Consider the following 6,242-nt stretch of genomic DNA (forward strand, 5'->3'; position numbering starts at 1 on the left):
ATGCTGTTGTAATACATTCAGGATGTGGTTTGGCAATGTCTTGCTGAAATAAGCAAGGACTTCCCAGAAAAAGACGTGATCTGGATGGCAACATATGTTGCTCCACAACCTGTATATACAGTGGGTATAGAAAAGAATCACCCCCCTTTAAAATAATCACATTTTGTTGCTTTGCAGCCTGAAATGAAGACAGACACATTTTTTGTTTCATTCAGCTGTATTTACTCAGTGCAACTTATAACATCCAAGTGAAAGATATAACACCAACATGTCAGATTTTTTTTTTAAAACAATCACTGAGTTGGAAAAAGGATCAAACCCCTTGTGTCAGTATTTTGTTGAACCACCTTTTGCTTTAATTACAGCCTTTAGTCTGTTGGGATATGTCTCTACTAACTTTGCACATCTAGACGTTGCAATATTTGACCACACTTCTTTGCAGAACTGCTCAAGTTTAGTTAGATTTGATGGTGACCGTTTGTGGACTGCTGTCTTCAAGTCATTCCACAGATTTTCAATGGGGTTTAAGTCCGGGCTCTGACTAGGCCATGCAAGGACATTCACCTTTTTCTCCTTCAACCACTGTGGTCAGTTTTGCTGTGTGCTTTGGGTCATTGTCATGTTGGAAGGTAAATCTTCTTCCCATTGACAACTTTCTGGCAGAGAACAGCCGATTTTCCTCAGGAATTTGACAGTATTTTGCCCCATCTATTTTTCCTTCTATCCTGACAAGTGCTCCAGTCCCTGCTGCAGAAAAACCACCCAATAACATGATATTACCACCTCCATGCTTTACAATAGGAATGGTGTTATTTGGATGGTGAGCTGTATTGAATATTCGCCAGACATATCGTTTGGCGTTGAGGCCAAATAATTCAATTTTAGTCTCATCTGACCATAACACCTTTTTCCACATGACCGTAGAATCTTCAAGGTGCGTTTTGGCAAAGCTCAGTTGTGACTGCATGTGGCCTTTCTTGAGGAATGGCTTTTTTCTTGCAACCCTCCCATACAAGCCACATTTGTGGAGAATTTGTGATATTGTTGTCACAAGCACACAATGACCAGTCCTTGTCATGAATTCCTGCAACTACTTCAGAGTTGCTGTAGGCCTCTTGGTAGCCTCTCTGACCAGTTTCCTCCTGGCTCTTTCATCCAGTTTGGAGCGACGTCCTGACCCAGGGAGGGTCTGTGTTGTACCAAATATCTTCAACTTCTTAATAATAGACTTCACTGGGCTTCTAGGCACTGATAAAGCCTTTGAATTTTTTTGGTATCCATCTCCTGACTTGTGCCTGTCCACAACTTTATCCCGGAGATCTTTTGACAATGCCTTGCCACCCATAGTTAATTGTTTTCTTCAGTTGCACCACCAAGGACTGAAATGCTTCAGGAAAAGCTTGTTTCATGCTGAGCTAATCAAAATGACCACAGCTGATGGCTTTGTGTGCTATTGAGAAGGTGATTAACTACACCTGGTTGGGTTTACAAGTAATTTTTAGGACAGGGGTGAATCTTTTTTCAACTCAGTGATTATTTTTCTTGGTTGGTATTATATCTTAAACTTGGATGTTATAAGTTGTAAATACAGCTGAACAAAACAAAAATAGTTTTTGTCCGTTTTCATTTCAGGCTGCAAAGCAACAAAATATGATTATTTTAAAGGGGGGTGATTCTTTTCTATACCCACTGTATTGTTCAGTATTAATGGTGTCTTCACAGATCATTCAAGTCACCCATGTCATGTCTCCTAATGAACCCTGATACCATCACAGATGCCTTTGAACTGTGTGATGATAACAAGCCAGAGGGTCCCTCTCCTCTTTAGCCCAGAAGACGCGACGCCCATGATTCCCAAAATAATTAAACATTTTGATTTGTCAGACCAAGCGGCTGAAATGGGTTTTCTCAAAAGGGTGAGAAGTTTAGACATCCGTGAGGAACTCGGAGTAGAGCCGCTGCTCCTTTGCATCGAAAGGAGCCAGTTGAGGTGGTTCAGGCATTTGGTAAGGATGCCCCCAGGACTTCTCTCTAGGGAGGGGTTCCAGGCACGTCCAGCTGGGAGGAGACCTCGGGGTAGGTCCAGGACTAGGTGGAGAGATTATATTTCGACACTGGCCTGGGAACGCCTCGGGATCCCCCAGTCAGAGCTGGCAAATGTGGCTTGGGAACGGGAAGCTTGGGGTCCCCTGCTGGAGCTGCTGTCCCCGCGATCCGATACTGGATAAGCGGATGAAGATGAGATGAGATTTGTCAGACCACAGGACAGTTTTCCATTTCGCCACAGTCCATCTTAAATGAGCTTGGTTCCATAGAAGGCAATGGCGGTTCTGTTTATATATGGGTTCTTCTTTGCATAATAGAGTTTTAACTTGAATATGTGGATTCAGCGACGTACTGTGTTCACAGACAATGGTTTTGGAAGTGTTCCTGAGCCCAGTGATTTCCACTACAGTGAATTCCACTACAGAATCGTGTCTGTTTCTAATGCAGTGTCGCCTGGGGGCTCAAAGATTTTAATCAGGAACTGAACAATGTCAATTCTTTGTTTATTTAAAAGATTTAAGATTCTTTATTATTTACTATAGCCATTTTTATATAATGTATTCATTTCTGCTCTAACCTACAAACTGTGTCTGCTCATATGCTATATTTGGAATGTTAATGGGTTACAGATGTATATCTTGGGTCTAAATACAGGACCAATGGTCATGCCTTAATCACCCTAGTTTGACATATGAGTTAGAATACTCTGTCTTATGGTATGAAACCAGGAAGCATAGATTTAAATGTGTCCCTAGTTGACAAGGGAGACAATTCTTCAGAACTAGTCTTGTGATTCCGCTACAACTTCAGCTTTGAGGATATAAGCCAGGGTGGGTTGTTGCTATTTCATAAACTCTCTGCGAACTCAAATCTCCAGAGAACAGCTATCTTGGATACTTGTAAATCTGTTGTATACCATCTTAACTTTTTTCAGTTAAACTGTTAATTAACATTAATTTTGTTAACTCCTTGGAATTATCTTTAAAATTGCCCATAATCCAGTTCCACCAACGTTCTTAGAGAAAAAGCTATCCGTCTGAAGAACCTGGAACCAAATGTTAGCATGTGTTTCTTGATAAACATTTGTATTTGTCCTATTAGTTAATACATTACAAGTTCTCTATTACATAACACCTTTTCTGTATTACATAACAACGCTTACATAACAACGCTTCTGTTCAATCTCTATATGCTACCTCTGGGCCAAATTCTACAGAACAACAGCATTAACCACCACAGCTATGCAGATGATACTCAAATATATATGGCTCTCGAACCATATGACAACAGCTCAATAGACTCTCTGTGTCACTGTATAGAGCACAAAAATACCTGGAGGAACCAAAATTGTCTACAATTAAACCAAGATAAAACTGAGATTATTGTGTTTGGCAACAAAAAGGAAATAACTAGGGATCAAGTGTGTAATCTTGGTGTTCTGATAGACTCAGACCTCACATTTAAGTCATATCAAAGCGGTCACCAAAACAGCATTCTATCATCTAAAAAATATAGCCAGAATCAAAGGCTTGGTGTCCCAAAAACACCAAGAGAAGCTCATCCATGCTTTTATCTCTAGTAGGGTTGACTACTGGTAATGGCCTCTTAACTGGACTCCCCAAAAAGACTGTAAAACAACTGCAGCTCATTCAGAATGCTGCTGCTAGAATGTTAACCAGGACCAAGAGAGGAAAAATCACTTCTCTTTTCATATGCCTATGACTGAGCACTTATCCTTAAACGCACTGTTTAGCCTTATAGCTTCCTATGTTTTATCCCATTTTTAATCTTTATATGTTTTCTTATTGTATTTTTTATCAGTATGATGTTTTATGTTTTCATTTCAGTATTTTTTATGTTATTGTACTTTCATATATTTTTCTTGGTAAAGCACATTGAATTGCTTCGATGTATGAACTGTGCTATATAAATAAACTTGCTTGCTTGCTAGATGCAATGCAAGATAACTAGTACGGCTGTCCTCGGTGGAGATTGAGGGAAATGCATGAAGGAGACATCCTGATGGACGAATTATGCATATAGAGAAGTTTACCGAATATATGATGTGAATATATAATGTGAATATATGATGTGAATATATAATGTGAATATATGATGTGAATATATAATGTGAATATATGATGTGAATATATGATGTGAATATATGATGTGAATATATGATGTGTACAGAAACACCCACCTGTAGTAAAGTGTAATGCACCATGATAAACTATATTGAGAGGTTTTAAAAAAGAGACTGATCCTTGTGGAGCCCTTTGATATATTTAAGAAATCTGATTTAACTTCTTCTGTGAGTAAACACTGAGATCAGTCATTTAAGATATCAAACCAGTTATATCAGCCTGCTCCAGGCCCATTCATGATCATGTTTGAATGAGAAATGTGTGATCAACCGTGTCAAAGGCTTTTGATAGATCAATTAAAAGTGTGACACAGTGTTTCCTGTTAACTAGACCAGTGGTTCCAAAACCTCTCCTGGGGCCCCCCAGCCATTCCTGTTATGAAAAGCAATGCAAGCAAATGCTCTTTAACACCATCTAGTGGTTATTTGGCTAAGTCAATGAGTTCTAATTCTATTAAATCTGTCATTGGTTAATTCAGTCACAAGGCAAAGTCAAGTGTCATCCTGTCTTGTTTAGCTCCATTTTACTTAGCTCCATCCTGTATCCAAGAAAGTGTGGTTTGATTTCTGCCATCCACCTTTGTTGTTCCTTTGAGTAGCTTTGCTTGTAAGTAATGTTGCATGTTATATTTTCTAAAATCAATCTGTGTGTAAATTTAATATAATGTTTTTACATTTCTGTGGTTTGGAAGGAAAATAGCTGCCCTCATGATTATTTGACAATAATGATAATACGCAACTTGGTCTCAGGACACTATGTAGACTATTGTATGTAAATCCATGGCACCCGATTTAGTATGATATGTGACCTTACATTATGTTACATTACAATGCGCCACCAAAACATATGATACATAACCAAATTATAAAAACGTAACATTATCATATGAATGCTATTACAACGTTTCAAATGTTACGAACGCTATTAAAATGTAAAATAACATAAAAACGTATGAAATTTATTTGGGTTAGGATTACAAAGAAAATCCCTACAAACATGTTTACTGTTTGCCAGTTCCTCATTGGAGTAGTCGGTAGGGCACCTGTCTGTATTGTGGAAAGTCGCCAGTTCAAAACACGGCATTCACTTCTTTTTCTCCATTCCGACTTGAACGTTATTTTACAGAACATAATATATCTTACGAATTCCCCTGGCTAAAATTTTAGGAAAATGTTTACGTAGTGTCCTGAGACCAGGCTGTAATACAACCAGTCTAGCTCAACTGATGGTTAGGAACAGTTGTAATTGAGTGCTTTATTGTATTTCTTTATTTTAGTTCACACTGCGTTGGATCGATTGGTGTATGTACATGTGGATTGGGTCATACAATTAAAACTAAGAAATGTACTTCAGTGCCTGGGTCTTCATTAAATCTCATCACTCATTCTCGGTGTTTAGCTCTCTGTCTACTTGAGCAGAGTCACGCTTGCAGGGAGACAGAATAAGTCCATCTCTTAGATGTATCCCAGAGCTAGCTCACCTGAATCAACTTAACTAATTAACAAACCCTTACCTCTTGAATCAGGTGAGCTAGTTCAGGGCAACAACTAAATTGTGAGATGGCTGAGAGGGCCCCACTGAACTAGACAATGGTGCTTGGACCAGGTATGAACATTGACTGGTGTATATTTTAAATTGTAAATTATTTTGTACAAAAAAAGTCTTAACAGCTTGTTTACCAGAGACTCTAGGATTTTAGCTAGACAAGAGAGTTTAGAAACAGGCTGATAATTGTTTAGGTCTGTGGAGTGTCTACAGTGGCAAGAGAACTCCCTAGTAGGAGTGACGTGTGTAACCAGGTGACATGTGGGCATCAAGTAGCAATTTGATCTGCAACTCAACCAGGAGGACAGGGCCTAATGTATTCCTGAAGTCCAAGGGTTCATGTCTTGCTAAGGTTAAACAGGACACCAGAATGTTAGAGACAGCATTCACCTGGCTTGTAAATACATGGCATTCATGCATGGCTTCTTTGGTAATAAGACAGGACATACTGCAGGGTTCAACATTAACACTGGCAGAAATTGTGACATTTTTGCATTTCAATTTAAA

Source organism: Esox lucius, chromosome 20, assembly GCF_011004845.1.
Source record: "Esox lucius isolate fEsoLuc1 chromosome 20, fEsoLuc1.pri, whole genome shotgun sequence".
Taxonomy (NCBI): Eukaryota; Metazoa; Chordata; class Actinopteri; order Esociformes; family Esocidae; genus Esox; species Esox lucius.